Below are 17665 nucleotides of genomic sequence, written 5' to 3' on the forward strand. Positions count from 1 at the left end.
CAGGCTACAGTTAGTCCCCGGGGGCCGAAGCAGTTACTTGACCTCTCTGACTACTTCGCCTTATTTCCTTACCCGGGAGCTGACAGAGTCAAAGGCCGGGTCCTCAGGCAGAGGTTTCTTGAGGCCCTTAGGGGAACTGGCACCAACTTGCTGATTTGACTCTGCCCCACCCTCGTCCCTACCAGGCCCAAGGGAGAGGTCTCCTTACCCTCCTCAGAACAGGCCTTCTTCATCCCCATCTACATTCCACGCTAAGGTTCCAAGATTCTGTGAGTCACACTGCTCTGAAGGCCTGGAACCTCTCCCACCTCTCTTCATCAATCCCATTTCAGTATTTCCATTAAGGCCTAGCTCATGTGGTCTCCTGGAAGGTTTCCACACTGCGTGATCCACTGAACCTCATGGAATTACTTCTGTTCTGACATGTGTGCAGTGGTATATAAGCCTCTCATAGGTGGCTCTGCAGGGATTATGGGCTCAGATATCTTCTGTCAGCTGAACTCTCAGACTAAGCTTCCTAGGCCAGGATGAGGCCTGGATGGACTCCTGGGATGGCCGTCTGGACCCCAAGCTCTAAGTAGGCCCTGCTGTTGGCCCTGGAAAGTGTCTTTCATTGTCCTCACTCAGCAAATACTTCTTCATCACCTTGTGTGTGCCTGGCATTGTTCTAGACACTGAGGCCACCGGGAGAATTGTCTTATGAATCTAACATTCTAGTAGAAGAGGCAGTGTGATACTGTGATGGTACCACGGATGGCATCACCGATGCGACAGACATGAACTTGGGCAAACTTCTGGAGATGGTGAGGAACAGGGAGGCCTGGCCTGCTACAACAAGACCACACCATTTGGCCTTTGTCTCCATTTCTGGCACACAGTTTCTAAATCCCTTAGGATTTCCTTATTGATAAGAGCTATAAATGTGTCTTGATATCCATAACAAGCCCCTTTCAACCACACCTAGGTTGATGTTACTTAAGTGACTTTTGGAAAGCCCTTGAGGATGGAGGCTGGTTGCCAGGGAACCATCAGTGTGATTAGAGGTTGGAACATTCAGCTCTACCCCCTGACCTATGGGGAGGGGAGGGAGCCTGGGGGTTGAATCAATCACCAATAACCTAAGGTTTTAATCATGACTCTGTGATGAAACCGCCGTAAAAACCCAAAGGACTGGGTTTGGGGAGCTTCTAAGATGGTGATCATGGGGAGGTTCTAGGAGCATCAAAGGCTCTAAAAGGGCATGGATCAGTGCTTCCTCCACACCTTGCCCGGTGCCTCTTCCACCTGGCTATTCCTGAGTTATATCTGATTATAATAAACTGGTAATTAGTAAGTAAAATGTTTTCCTGAGTTCTGTGAGCCACTCTAGCGAATCAGTGGAACTCAAGGAGTTCTTGAGCCACTCAAGCAAATCAACTGAACTGCCAGTCTGTGGCTAGAATCTGCAACTGAGCTGTTGTCAGGAGCACAGCAAACGGGAACTTGCGATTGGAGCCTGAAGTGCGGGCGGTCTTGTGAGACTGAGCCCTTGCCCTGTGGGATCACATATTGCCTACAGGCAGATGGTATCAGAATCGAGTTGAATTCTCGGACACCCGGCTGGTGTCACAAAACCCTACCCCACACACATGTATTGGAACCTGTATCCTATGACAGAGGCAGCCCCTAAAGAAGACTCTGGGCACACCACTAAGTCCTGCTCTCAGAACGCTGGGTTCACCTGGCGGCACGGGACATGGCGGGCACAGCGAACCCACAGGTGGCGTGCTCGGCTCCCTGCAGCTAGGGCTTGTAGGAGTGGCCTTCTCCAGGCAGCCCGAGGAGAGGCAAGGAAAGACGCCACATGGATGTCTGGGGGAGGAGACACCAAGTGCAGGACAAAGTGGATCCCACACCCCGCAGGTGGGCCTGGTGAGGGGGCCAGGGACTGGGCTGCTGTGGGCCCTGAGGACCCTGGTGAGCATTCTGCCTTTTAGCTGAGTGAGAAGGGGAACTGGCTGGAGCCTAATGGGACTGGATTCAACTTTGCAAAGATCATTGGCATTTGTGTGAAGAGGACGCAAAGGGGTGGAAGCAGCAGAGAGGCTGTCAGAGGCCATGGCAGTGACCTTCGTGGTGACTCGGGTTGGGGTGGCCAAGGTGGAGGCAGCGACATGGCTGCTCAGGCAAGCGGGCTCTGCTGGTGGCCTGGGTGGGGTCTGCAAGGGAGAAGGGAGTTGGGGGTGTGCAGCTGGAAATCTGAGTTCCTGAGGCAGGAGGAGCCCAGATGGGGGCGGTGCTGTAGGTTGCTGCCCGTCCGGGAACCGGGGTTCAGCAGGCAGGGTGACCCAGTGCACACGGGCCAGCTCAGCAGAAGGCCCAGCCGGGGACATCGGGTCACAGAGGAGGTGCAGGTGAGGACAGCAAGGCTGAACCTGGGCTTTTGGAAGGGATGGATTTCTCTGGATTTGCTTCAAGGCCAGCAGGAAGTCACAGAGTGCCCCAAGCAGAGGCATGAAACAAAAGAGTTTGATTTTCCCTTTTGAAAGATGGAAGATGGGTTACAAGCCCCGAGGGAGCAAGCAGGACAGTCGATTCACTAGGAGGTGGCTTAGACCCAGGCAGTGGAGGGACAGCAGAAAAATAGCAAGTGTGTCTTCTGGGTGGAGCTTATTGATTGGCCAAGAGTTTGGAAGTTTGGATGAGGAAAGTGAGGTGAACCAAGAGTAACACTTAAGAGTTTAGTTGTTAATTACTTGGGGATGAGAGGGAGCAGAATATGCCACTTTGGCATGTCGGTTATTTTGAATTAAACTTACCTGAGAAACAGTCAATGCAAGAAGGACATGTTGACACCTGAAATCAGGAAATAGCCCACGTGAAGATAACCTCCCTGGAATGTGAATGGCTGAACAACAGCAACAACTAGCCATGTTGAGCATCTTTGCATGTGTCTCTAGGCCATCTGTAGGTCTTCGCTGCAGAAAGATACACATAGATCTTCTGCCTATATTTTTATTGGGTTGTTTGTTGTTTTTATATTGAGCTCTATGAACTGCTTGTATATTTTGGAAATCAATCTCTTGTGGGTTACATGGTTTGTGAGAAAACATTTTGAATATATTAATCAGCCCCAGAAGATCTCGAAACTGTCCTCAGAAATCCATCCTGCGAAAGCACCCAAAGAAGAACATCTAACAGACAAACTCTGCTGAAACTTCAAAATAGATGAACTTTTATTCATAATATAGTATAAAAAAAAATACTAACACCTTTTAAATTTGTTCATCAAGGCTGGAGCGTGAAGTCAAGTAGGCCTTAGGAGGCATTACTACAAAGAAAGCATTACTGAAAACAAAGCTAGTGGAGGTGATGGAACTCCAACTGAGCTATTTCAAATCCTAAAAGATGATGCTGTCAAAATGCTGCACTCAATATGTCAGCAAAGTTGGAAAACTTAGCAGTAGCCCCAAGACAGGAAGAGGTCAGTTTTCATTCCAATCCTGAAGAAAGGCAATGCTAAAGAATGTTCAAACTTCTGCACAATTGCGCCCATTTCACATGCTAGTAAGGTAACACTCAAAATCCTTCAAGCTAGACTTCAGCAATATATGAACCAAGAACTTCCAGATATACAAGCTAGATTTAGAAAAGGAAGAGGAACCAGAAGTCAAATTGCTCATATCTGCTGGATCATAAAAAGAGCAAGGGCATTCTAGAAACACATCCACTTCTGCTTCAGTGACTATGCTAAAACTTTTGACTATGTGAATCCCCACAAACTGTGTAAAATTCTTAAAGATATGGGAATACCAGACCATCCCTGTCTCCTGCAATATCTGTATCAGGTCACAAAAAAATAGAACTTAGCATGGAACAACTGACTGGTTCAAAATTGGGAAAAGAGTACAACAGGGCTATACATTATCAGCCTGTTTATTTAACTTATATGCAGAGTACATCATGTGATATGCCAGACTGGATGAATCCCAAGCTGGAATCAAGATTGCCAGGAAAAATAACAATCCCAGATATTCACATGATACCACTCCAATGGCAGAAAGCAAAGAGGAACCAAAGAGTATCTTGATGAACATGAAAGAGGAGAGTGAAAATGCTGTTTTAAAACTAAACATTCAAAAAACTAAGATCATGGCATCTGGCCCCATCACTTCATGGCCAAAAGATGAGCAAAAAGTGGAAACAGTGACAAATTTTATTTTCTTGGGCTCTAAAATCACTGCAGATGGTGACTGCAGCCATGAAATTAAAAGACTCTTGCTGCTTGGAAGAAAAGCTGCTATAAAACCTAGATAGTGCAGAAAAATCTTTGCCAACAAAGGTCCATGTAGTCAAAGCTATGTGACTATGTGAGAGTTGGACCATAAAGAAGGCTGAGTGGGGGAAGAATTGATGCTATGAAACTGTAGTGCTGGAGAAGAGTCTTGAGAGTCCCTTGGACTGTAAAGAGATCAAACCAGAAAATTCTAAAGGAATATTCGTTGAAAGGACTGATGCTGAAGCTGAAGCTCCAGTATTTTGACCACTTGATGCACAAAACTGACTCATTTGAAAAGACCCTCATGCTGGGAAAGATTGAAGGCAGGAGGAGAAGGGGACAACAGAGGATGAGATGGTTGGATGGCATCAGTGACTCAATGTACATGAGTTTGACCAACCTCTAGGAGACAGTGGAGGACAGGAAAGCTTGGTCTGCTTCACTCCATGGGGTCAGAAAGAGTCATGACTTATGAGACTAAACAACAATAAGGCTAGAAAAAGAAGTTAAAATCAGAAAGTAGAACTGCAAAACAACTATCTATAGTTTATTTATAGTTTATTGCCCTATAGTACCGGGCTTTGAAGGTGGCACTAGTGATAAAGAACCCACCTGCCAAAGTAGGAGACATGGGGTTTAATCCCTGAATGAGGACGATCCCCTGAGGAGAAGCATAGCAACCCACGCCAGTATTCTTGCCTGGAGAATTCCGTGGACAGAGGAGTCTGGTGGGCAATGGTCCACAGCATTACAAAGAGTTGGCCACAACTGTATGTATGTATGCATAAACCCTATAGCACTATGCCGGGAGCCAGTGTGAGGAAGCCCGCCCGTGACAAGGTCATGAGGAAGGAAGCTGACATACGCAAGGCGTGCTCAGACTTCAGGGACCCCTCTGGAAATTCCTAAGCATGTACCCCAACAAAAATCTGCCGGCTTTTGTGCTCTGCTTTTCTGCTTTTCTGGTATTCTCTGGGAAAAAGTCAATTCAGGGTTTTAGTCTTCTGCATTTGAAAGGGATGTTTCAGTTAAACCCCTCTGATAGCTCTCTAGCCTGCCTAACAGGTTCCCCAGACCTCTTACAGCTTGTGAATTGCTTACAGCCCCCCAACCGCGGGAGGCACAAAGCTTAAAAGCATCTTAAAGATACAGAGCCTTTTCTAAAGAGTTAAAAATTATATTGGTAGAGGGTTTTCACTGTTGACTCAAGGATTGCTGCCAGACCTCCTTATTCTTTATCTTTTAGGCACCTGGAAGGATGTTAATGTAAGCAGGATGTAGAAAAAGATACATAGTAGTTTTGATGTTAGCAACACTAGACTTTTGAGTTAATTGCTTCTCTTTTGCTGTAAATCACTGCACTCCCTCTACTTGTTATAAGTTGCTGCATCCTTGCTGTCTAAGAATGTAACTTTCTTTAGTGCTTTCCGAGAGTGGCACCAGACCTTGGGAAGATCAACACAAATAAGTCTTGTGGTTGACAAACCCTTATCAGAAAAAAGGCTGTAAAATGTTAATTGGCCCTTTTGGTTGGAAGATGATGTAAATTACCTAAGACTTGTGTATACAATTAGGTATGCAGAGAGAAAAGCCTGGTTTTGATAAGAGTCTGGACTGCTAACGCTGCATAACTTTGTGTTACCCATTGATCTCCATGTTTTATCAAAAGTATAAAAGGCCTTCTGAACAATAAAGGACGGGACCAGATTCTCGGACCAGATTCTCAGACCAGTTTCTCGGACTAGTCTCGGCCTGGTTTCTCGGAAATCTGGCTCCCCCCGTGTCTCTCTCTCTCTCTCTTTTTCTCTCCCTTTTCTTCCCTCTGCTCTTTACTTTAATTTCAGGCTGAATTTCCATCTGGGGCGCGGAGGCTCGCCAGGTCTACTTATTTGCCCTGGTTATTAAGATCCGCGAGAAAGGGAGCTTAAGGCGAGGCACCCTTAGATATTCAAGCGGGCACCGGTGGCCCAACGTAGATGGTGCAAATTCCTTGTCTGGAATTTTATTGGTCTTCCGCGTAAACCAAGCTATTCAGCCCTCTTTTTCCACTTAATCTTCCTACTGCACTATAGTTTCTTAATCTAATCTTATATTAATAAATAAACAAGTCTTTCCACGCCAACGCCGTCCACCCTTCGAATTCCCTGGATCCACCGGGGCTGGACCCCGGCAGCACTAGGTATAGGTATAAACTTTGGAAAAGAAAAAGGCACAGTTTATGATCTTTGCAACATCACAGTTTGTACCCAAAGATAAAAATATATAATCAGTAGGTTTCTCATGTATAAGTAAAAGCCAATTTGAAAATGTTACAAATCACCAATGGACATTATCTTTAGGATAAATATAAGATACCTAATGAAAAATATGAAGACTTACGAGACTTTCTACAACTAACACCCAAAAGAGATGTCCTCTTCATTACAGGGGACGGAATGCAAAACTAAGAAGTCAAAAGCTACCTGGAGTAACAGGCACATTTGTCCTTGGAGTGCAGAATGAAGCAGGTAAAAGGCTAACAGAGTTTTGTCAAGAGAACACACTGGTCATAGCAAACAGCCTCTTCCAACAACACAAGAGACACCTCTACACATGGACATTACCAGACGGTCATTACTGAAATCAGATTGATTATATTCTTTGCAGACAAAGATGGATAAGCTCTGACAGTCAGCAAAAACAAGACTGGGAGCTGACTGGCTCAGATCATGAACTCCTTATTGCCAAATTCAGACTTAAATTGAAGTAAGTAGGGAAAACCACCAGACCATTCAGGTATGACCTAAATCAAATCCCTTATGATTATACAGTGGAAGTGAGAAATAGATTCAAGGGATTAGATCTGATAGAGTGCCTGATGAACTATGGAATGAGGTTCGTGACATTGTACAGGAGACAGGGATCAAGACTGTCCCTGAGGGAAAGAAATGCAAAACAGCAAAATGGCTGTCTGAGGAGGCATTACAAATAGCTGTGAAAAGAGAAGCTAAAGGCAAAGGAAAAAACGAAAGGTATATCCATTTGAATGCAGAGTTCCAAAGAATAGCAAGGAGAGATAATAAAGCCTTCCTCGGTGATCAATGAAAAGAAATAGAGGAAAACAATAGAATGGGAAAGACTAGAGATCTCTTCAAGAAAATTAGAGATACCAAGGGAATATTTCATGCAAAGATGGGCTCAATAAAGGACAGAAATGGTATTGACCTAACAGAAACAGAAGACATTAAGAAGAGGTGGCAAGATTACCCCAAAGAACTGTACAAAAAAGATCTTCATGACACAGATAACCACCATAGTGTGATCACTCACCTAGAGCCAGACATCCTGGAATGTGAAGTCGGGTGGGCCTTAGGAAGCATCACTATGAACAAAGCTAGTGGAGGTGATGGAATTCCAGCTGAGCTATTTCAAATCCTAAAAGATGATGCTGTGAAAGTGCTGCACTCAATATGCCAGCACATGTGGAAAGCTCAGCAGTAGCTACAGGACTGGAAAATGTCAGTTTTCATTCCAATCCCAAAGAAAGGAAATGCCGAAGAATACTCAAACTACCAAACAATTGCACTCATCTCACACACTAGTAAAGTAATGCTCAAAATTCTCCAAGCCAGGCTTCAGCAATATGTGAACCGTGAACATCAAGATGTTCAAGCTGGATTTAGAAAAGGTAGAGGAACCATATATCAAATTGTGAACATCTGCTGGACCATCAGAAAAAGCAAGAGAGTTACAGAAAAACATCTACTTTTGCTTTATTGACTACGTCAAAGCCTGTGACTGTGTGGATCACAACAAACTGTGGAAAATTCTAAAAGAGGGAGGAATACCACCTTACCTGACTCCTGAGAAATCTGTATGCAGGTCAAGATGCAACAGTTAAAACTGGACATGGAACAAGTTCCAAACTGGGAAAGGAGTACATCAAGGCTGTATATTGTTACCCTGCTTATTTAACTTATATGCAAAGTACATCATGAGAAACACTGGACTGGATGAAGCACAAGCTGGAATCAAGATTGCCAGGAGAAATACCAATAACCTCAGATATGCAGATGACACCACTGTTATGGCAGAAAGCAAAGAACTAAGGAGCCTTTTGATGAAAGTGAAAGAGGAGAGTGAAGAAGTTGGCTTAAAACTCAACATTCAGAAAACTAAGATCATGGCATCTGGTCCCATCACTTCATGGCAGATAGATGGCAAAACAGTGGAAACAGTGTCAGATTTTATTTTTTGGGGCTCCAAAATCATTGCAGATGGTGACTGCAGCCATGAAATTAAAAGATGCTTGCTCCTTGGAAGAAAAGCTATGACCAACCTAGACAGCATATTAAATAGCAGAGACATTACTTTGCCAACAAAGATTTGTCTAGTCAAAGCTATGGTTTTTCCAATAGTTATGTATGAATGTGAGAGTTGGACTGTAAAGAAAGTTGAGCACTGAAGAGTTGATGCTTTTGAACTGTGGTGTTGGAGAAGATTCTTGAGAGTCCTTTGGACTGCAAGGAGGTCAAAGCAGTCCATCCTAAAAGAAATCAGTCCTGAATATTCATTGGAAGGACTGATGCTGAAGCTGAGACTCCAACACTTTGGCCACCTGATGTGAAGAACTGACTCATTTTAAAAGACCCTGATGCTGGGAAAGATTGAGGGCAGTCAGAGAAGGGAACAACAGAGGATGAGATGGTTGTATGGCATCACTGATGTGATGGACTTGAATTTGAGTAGGCTCTGGGAATTTCTGATGGACAGGGAGGCCGGATGTGCTGCAGTCCATGGAGTCACAAAGAGTCGGACATGACTAGTGACTGAACTGAACTGAATGAAAAATATTAAAAATCAGCTTGAAACATAAGCAAATAAGTGTAACAAACCCCAACAATAGCAGCAATAATGGTTAACGTTTGGGGAGCAGGTACCACCTGCTCAGCCTGTTTTGCTCACTTCCTAGACTTTATCTCCATCCTCCTGCCCTGAGGCAGAAGGATTTTCATTCCCATGTCAGAGATGAAGAACATGTGAACATGTGGAATGTGGTCAATGTGACCTTTCACAGAGGTGATACAGAAAGATCCGAATAAATATAGAAGTATGCCATATCCCTTGATGCACCTCTCAAATTAACTTGTTGATTTTGTGCAGTTTTCAAACTAATTCCAACAGGAGTTTGATTTTTTTCCAACTTGACAAACTGAAGATAAATAATGAAGTAAGCAAAGCTCCAATACTTCAGCCACCTGATGTGAAGAACTGACTCATTGGGAAAGACTCTGATTCTGGGAAAGATTGAAGGCAGGAGGAGAAGGGGATGACAGAGGGTGAGACGGTTGGATAGTGAGTCCATCACTGACTCGATGGACATGAGTTTGAGCAAGCTCCAGGAGTTGGTGAGGGACAGGGAAGCCTGGTATGCTGCAGTCCATGGGGTCTCAAAGAGCTGGACACAAGTGAGTGACAAAAGTTAAAACGCCAAACAATTCTTAAAACTTTTGAGGATATTAATGAAACTTTTTTAATCAGTATTTTTAAAATTAAAGTATTTAATGCTAAAATTAAAGCATTTGATGCTAGTGGTAAAGAACCCTCCTGCCAATGCAGGAAACAAAAGAGACATGTGTTCTATCCCTGAGTCGGAAAGATCCCCTGGAGGAAGGCATGGCAACCCACTCCAGTATTCTTGCCTGGAGAATTCCATGGGCACAGGAGGCTGATGGGCTACAGTTCATAGGGTCACAAAGAGTTGGACACTAATGAAGTGACTTAGCATGCACGCACACATACTTAATTTGCAATGTTGTGTTAGTTTCAAGTATACAGCAAAGTGATTCGGTTATGTATTTTTTTCCTGATTCATTTCCATTTAAAAGTTATTACAAGATATTTAACATAGTTCCCTGTGCTGTTTCTAGGTTCATCCTTGTTTTTGCAAATGGCATTATATTCCGTCCTTTTATGGCTGAGTAATATTCCATTATATATGTACCATATGTCCTGTACCCATTCTTCTGTCAATGGACATTTAGGGTTAGCAACATTTAGGTTGCTTCCTACTGTAAAGCACTGCAATTAAAATTGGGGTTCATGTGTCTTTTTGAATTAAACTTTTCTGCAGATAAAGGCACAGGAGTGGGATTGCTTAGTCGTGTGGTAACTCTGTGCTATGCTGTGCTTAGCCACTCAATCATGTCTGACTCTTTGTGATCCCATGGACTGTAGCCCACCAGCCTCTTCTGTCCATGGGAATTATCTAGGCAAGAATACTGGAGAGGGTTTCCATGCCCTCCTCCAAGGTATCTTCCCAACCCAGGGATTGATCTCAGGTCTCTCACATTGCAGTTGATTCTTTACTGTCTGAGCCACCAGGGAACCCCAAGAATACCGGAGTGGGTAACCAATCCCTTCTCCAGGGGATCTTCCTGGCCCAGGAATCGAACTGGGGTCTTCTGCATTGCAGATGGACTCTTTACCAGCTGAGCTACCTGGGAAGCCTATGGTAACTCTATTTTTAGTTTTTTAAGAATATCCATGCTGTTCTCCATAATGGGTGCACCAGTTTACATTCCCACCAATAGTGTAGTGGGGCTCCCTTTTCTCCATATTCTCCTTAGAAAGAACTGTTAAATGTCACTTGTGGGTTTATATATTGGAACATCCATTTTGATTAGTGATTTGGTATTTCATCTGGGATTTTCACATTCAAAGTCCTTAAATCCCAGCACCCTGATCTCTATGAATCAATCAAAAAAAAAAAAACATTACTAGTGAACATTTCATTTGTAAATGGTGTCTTTGTTCACAATTGGAGCAACTTGTTCCACCACTGACTATGGACAGTAATATAGCCACAAAGTGAAAAATGGCAGGGCTAAGAAAATAAATCAACTGCAGATATGTGAAATAAAGTAGAGAAATCTTTGAAGCCTAATGTTAAGGGAAATAGTAGGTTCAGAAGACTGAATACAGAACATCACTGTTTTTACAGAGCAAAAATATGAGTGATACTGAGCAAAATTATTGCTTGGCACATTTTATATGTAATAAAGCAATTTCTTAGAAAACAAAACAAGTGCTTACCCTGCAGTTCAGCAATTTCCCTCTTAGGCATTTATCCCCAGTAAGTTAAAACTTGCATTCACATAAAACCTGCACACAATTATTCACAGCAGCAACTTTATTCATAATATCTGGAAACTGGAAGCAAACCAAATTCCTGTAACAGGTGAATGGATAAACAAATGATGGTACGTCCACATCATGGATTTAATTGCTCAGCAATAAAAGAAATAAGCTATTGATGCACATGACTGCTTGGATGGATCTCAAGAGAATCATGTATAGTGAAAACAGGGCCAATCTCTACAGGGTACCTATTGAAGTTTGGGCCTTTTGAATAGGATCTCCCCCATTCTCCTTGCTCAGCTCTGAAATAAACCTTTCTCTGCTCAAAGAAAAACATTATATACTGTGTGATTCCATTCCATTTTTGAGATGATGAAATACTAGAGATGGAGAACCAATGTATTTGCCAGTAGTTTGGGAGGCAGGAAGGAAAGTGGCTCTGGCTAGAAAAGGGTATCCATAGGGGTCCTCATGATGCACCTATTCTGCATCTTGACTGTAGCAGTGAAAACATGAATCTACACGTGCAGCTTTCCACTGGAAAAACCCTGATGCTGGAAAGGCTGAAGGCAGGAGGAGAAGGGGGCGATAGAGGATGAGATGGTGGGATGGCATCACCGACTCAATGGACATGAGTTTGAGCAAGCTCTGGGAGTTGGTGATGGACAGGGAGGCCTGATGTGCTACAGTCCAAGGGGTCGCAAAGAGTTGGACATGACTGAGCAACTGAAGTGAACTGAACAGAACACATGCAATGAAATAGCATAGAATTAAATACACATACGTACATGCACACACATGAGTACATGTAAAATATGAATGCATGGTGAAATTTGAATAAAGTTAATGAATTTTATTCATGCTAATTTTCTGGTTGTGATACTGTACTATATAAGATGTTAATACTGAAGAGTATAGTACAACTTCCTCTATTATTTTCTTACAGTTTTTTTGCTTTCTCAGTTTCTGTTTTTTAACTTTTAAAATACAAAAATCTGAACTAAATGTATCAATTTGCTGAGACTGTTGTAAAAAACACCCCAACCTGGGGTACAGAAATATGTTGTCCTATCTCCCAGTCTGACTGAAAGTCCAGCATCAGCTCCGTCTGAGCCCTGTGAGGGGGACTCTGACCCCGCCTCCCCCAGCTGCTGCCAGCGCTCTGGCCTTCTCTGACACTCCTCGTCTTGTAGAGCACTGCCTTCATCTTCACATGGTGTTCTCCTTGTGTGCACATCTGTCTCCAAACTTCCCCTTTTTGTAAAGACAGAAGCCATCTTGGGTTAGGGCCACCCTCTTTAGTATGACTTCATCTTAACTAATTACACTGCAACAATTATTTTCAAATTAGGTTACATTCTGTGTTACTGTGAGTTAGGGCTTCAGCATTTAAATTAGGGGCGGGGATGGAGGACACAATTTAACCCATAGCAACCTCGAAGAGGTGAGACCAATTTACTGAGTAAATGCTTGCTTTGACTGGGCCATAAGAGGATGGGCAGGCAATGAAGAAAGAAAGGACACCAAATTTTACATTGTAGATTAACCAAATTCATGCTTGGATAAATAGCATATTATCTTTATGATAGATAATAACTTGACTGATCATTAGATCCAGATAGATAATAGGTTGGCTGATCAATGAAAAGTGAAAGTGTTAGCCGCTCAGTCATATCCAACACTTTGCGATCCCAGGGACTGTAGCCTGCCAGGCTCCTCTGTCCACGGAATTCTCCAGGCAAAGAATACTGGAAAGGGTTGCCATTCCCTTCTCCAGAGGGTCTTCCTGACCCAGGGATTGAACCCACATCTCCCACGTTCAGGATCTCAAGTCAGATACAGAAAGTAATATGCTGCTTTACTGGTAAAGGAATTGTTGAGAGAAAATGATTGTCTTATAAGAGAACTACTTTCCCAACAAGGCCTGAATTCTCTTATGATTAATCTAAAAATCAACCAGTTCATGCAGAAAACTTTCATAAAGTGAATAAATAATTATTAAGCACCTACTATGTATCACACACTGTTATAACCATCAAGATTACAAGGACACATTGTGCTTCTTAAAGTGTGTTCTAGATTAACTGGTTCACTGTTAATTAGACAAAACCTGCTCAATGAAGAAAGCAGTACGTTGACATCACATTTTCTTCCTAATTTCATTGCAAACAAGCAACAAACAGTGGTTGATATACTACTAGACAAACGCTGGAGTGGGGCTTTGTCTCCATCCTCTGGGGCCCCTGTTGAACAGGGAGACAGACCAGAGTGCATCATCTCCTTCCAGCCACGTTCAAATGCTCCAGCTGAAGTTTCTCTTCCACACCCACTGCTGCCCCTGCAGGTACCGAAAACCTCACCTGTGTTTTGGAAGAACATATATGTGCCCTATTCCACTGAACAGCATTTTGCTCTTTGCCTTGATGTATAGACTTGCTATGCTCAATTGCTATCATAAGTTTCCCAGGAGAATGTTTTTCCCTATGTCCAGCTACTAAGTTGAGCTTGCTCAGAGCTGTTCTAGCAGATTTTCATCCTGTTAAATAGCACAGGTCATGTGTATGTCCTTCCAAAACGGAGGTGAGGTGTTTGACACCTACAGGAGAAGCGGTAGATGTGGGAGAGAAAACCTCAACCATGGTATTTGAATGTGAAATGAAAATTTTACTGGATGAGCTTAAACAGAAGATTGACAATGACGGAAGTGTTCTTAGCACATATAGACGTAGGTAAATATAAATTATCCTGACCTGAATAACAGAGAAAAATTGATTTTAAAAGTAAGTACAGTGTCATTAATCTTTAGGACAATATTCAGTGGCCTAATACATGTATAACTGGAATTTCAGAAAATGACAGAAAGAAAATAGGGCAAGAAAAATATTTGAGAAAGTTATGGCCAGATATTTCTCAAATTTGGTAAAAGCATAAGCTTCCATGAGCTTACAAGATGCTCAGAAAACTCTAGGCAGGAGGCGTAAAAGAAAAATATAACTAGGCATCAGAGTTAAACTGAAAATCAAGAAAAAAAGATCTTTAAAATCTTGAAAGCAGCCAGAGAAAAACACGCATTACAAACAGAGGTGTGATATGAAAGACAGATACTTCTCTTTAGAAAAATGGAGACCAGGAGATAAATATTCTAAAGCACTGAAAGGAAAAAAAGAAAAAAAAATTCCTCAATTCAGAATTCTATATCCAGCAGAAATCTGTCAAAATATAGGGGAAATAAACAGAGTTTAAAGAATTCATTTGAATCAGTTCTGATGAGATGGATGAAACTGGAGCCGATTATACAGAGTGAAGTAAGCCAGAAAGAAAAACACCAATACAGTATACTAACACATATATATGGAATTTAGAAAGATGGCAATGACGACCCTGTATGCAAGACAGGAAAAAAGACACAGCTGTGTATAACGGACTTTTGGACTCAGAGAGAGAGGGAGAGGGCGGGATGATTTGGGAGAATGGCATTCTATCATGTATACTATCATGTCAGAATTGAATCGCCAGTCTATGTCTGACGCAGGATACAGCATGATTGGGGCTGGTGCATGGGGATCACCCACAGAGATGTTATGGGGAGGGAGGTGGGAGGGGGTTTCATGTTTGGGAACACATGTAAGAATTAAAGACTTTAAAATTTAATAAAAAATAAATAAATAAATAAATAAATAAATAAAAAAGATAAACAAAAGCCTAAAGAATTCATCACTGGCTCACCTGAATTAAAAGAGAGAGAAACTAAAAGGAATTTTTCAGCCTAAAGGGAAGTGAACCAGATGGAAATCCAAATCAGCAGAAGGCAATGAAATATATTGGGTATAATAAATGCAAAATGCTCAAGACTCCATAATAGTCTTTATTTCTTAATATCTTTAAAAGGCAAACTATTGTTTAAGCAAACCTGATACCAATTTATTGCGAAGTTTATAACTTTAGTGAATTTAAAATATACGACACAATAGCACAGAAAAGAGACGTTAAATAGGATTACATTATCACTACAAACATCCAGGCATTAAAAGAGTGATGAGGAAACATTGCAAATAACTGTATGCCAGTATAGTCAACAGATTAGATGAAATGAATAATTTCCTTGGAAAACAATTTTCCAAAACTAATACAAGATGAGTAAGAAACCCAAATATGTCTGTATAAACTGAAGAAAGGTATTAAGTTCTCATAAAGAAAACTCCAGGCCCAGGCGGTACAACTGCACGCTCACCAGGATGGCTCACATGAAAGGCATGACACACAATGCGAGGCTGGGCAGCTGGACTCTCCACCATCGCTGGAGGGGGTGCAAAACCAGGACAACCGCTTCAGAATAATACTTGATCAGTTTTTAAAATTAATTTATTTTTTTACTGAAGAATAATCGCCTTACAGAATTTTTCTGTGTTCTTCAAACCTCAACATGAATCAGCCATAATTATACATAAAACATCTGTGTTTGGCAACTCTAACCCTGGGCATTTACCCTAAAGAAATGAGAATTATGTGCACACAAAAAAGACTTGTTGATTAAAACTCTATTCAAAATAGCTAAAAACTGGAAAACCTCACAATGTGATATGCAATGAAATATAGTTCCATATGATGGAATAGTCGTCAGCCTCTGCCCCCGACCATGGTCTCTGGGGTCTTTTACACTTAACCCTCCCAATCTGACATCTTTGCTCTGCTTTGTCAGCAGGCTTAGCACTTGCCTCTCCAGCTTTCTGCTTCCTGATCACACGGTGAAGGTGTGCTGACTGTAGCCCTTTCAGAGGGAGCATAGGCTGCTGCTAATCTTTCTGGATGCCTTGCAGGGGACAAAATGTATCAGTGATACCTGTCCTCACTGTAGCGTTAGATGCAATACATTGGATTCTTCTGCAATAGCTTATAGATTTGTAAGCATTTCCACTGGGTTCTGTGAGTCTTCTCAGCAATCAAACTCTGTTTAACTGCCCCTGTCAGTGAAGTAAGTTAAATCAGCTTTCCCAAGGACCTCTCAATACACTGACGTTCAAGTCAATCTTTTTCTTTTTTTTTTTTATTTTTATTTTTTATTTTTATTTTTTTTCCATATAAATTTATTTATTTATTTTTTTTTAATTTTAAAATCTTTAATTCTTACATGTGTTCCCAATCTTTTTCTTATATATTTTTTAGTGCTATTAACTAACTGACAGAATAATTTGCTGGTTCCACAGCATCCTCCTCTGATGACCAATCTGGTATTTTTGTTTTGTGTCATAATTAACTCACAGATGTCAACATATCTGATGTTGTTCAATCACTACAGATGGCCATTTGGTCTGTGAGGATTCTTCAGGCTGATTTCTGAGTCTTTTTGATGTAACTCCAGTTGTGCTTAGCAGTTTCCCTCATCTCCTGGATAATATGGCATTCCAGACTCATCTCGTACATTTCCTACCTTAGCCCTGGAGTAACCATTTCTCCAAAGAGCCTTGATGGTACAGTGAGGTGTGGGAAGTGATACTTGGCTGCTGCAGCCTGTGTGATGGGGTGTCCCCTGCTGCTGCAGCAGTCACTGCACTCACTTCCTTGCCTGCAGGCTGAGTCGTTTTGGTCATGTCAGACTCTTTGTGAACTGAAGGACTAAGGTCCGTCAGGCTCCTCTGTCCATAGGATTCTCCAGGCAAGAATACTGGAGTGAGTTGCCTTGCCCTCCTCCAGGAGATCTTCCTGACCCAGGGATTGCATCCACATCTCTTAGGTTTCCTTTTACTCCCTTAATATGCAGCTATAAAAATATCTTTCATGTCTTTATGCTGAAAAGAAAGGTGCATTCATTAGGAATGGAAAATAAGAAAAACGGCTGTTGGCACACTGATCAAAGAAACTGAGCAACAGATAGAAATAAAGAAAGCAGTTATGTCACAGACATAAGAAGGCTTATTTCTTATTCTTAGTTAATTATAATATGCTCAAAAGAAGCATTTAAAATTAAAGTATGAAACCTCCAGAAAGACTAATCAATGCACAACATTTAGTTCAGATCTTTGTTTTTTAAAAGTTAACAAAGAGAAACTTTGAGAAAGTAAAAAAAAGTAAGAGCTCGGGGAGACAGAGTTGGCTACCAAGCCTACAAGTTCTCCCCTCAGAATACACCTTAAGCAGCTCTCCTCACCTGTGCCATCCTTCCTGCAGCGTTCTTGCCCAAGCCACCTTTTCTCCCTGAAGATGCTGCCTTAGCCTCCTGCTGCCAGATGGCCCAGAAACCACCACTCTGGTCTATTTTCACAGGAAGATCTTTGTGTGTTAGATGAGGTT

Source organism: Capricornis sumatraensis, chromosome 19 (genome assembly GCF_032405125.1).
Source record: "Capricornis sumatraensis isolate serow.1 chromosome 19, serow.2, whole genome shotgun sequence".
Taxonomy (NCBI): domain Eukaryota; kingdom Metazoa; phylum Chordata; class Mammalia; order Artiodactyla; family Bovidae; genus Capricornis; species Capricornis sumatraensis.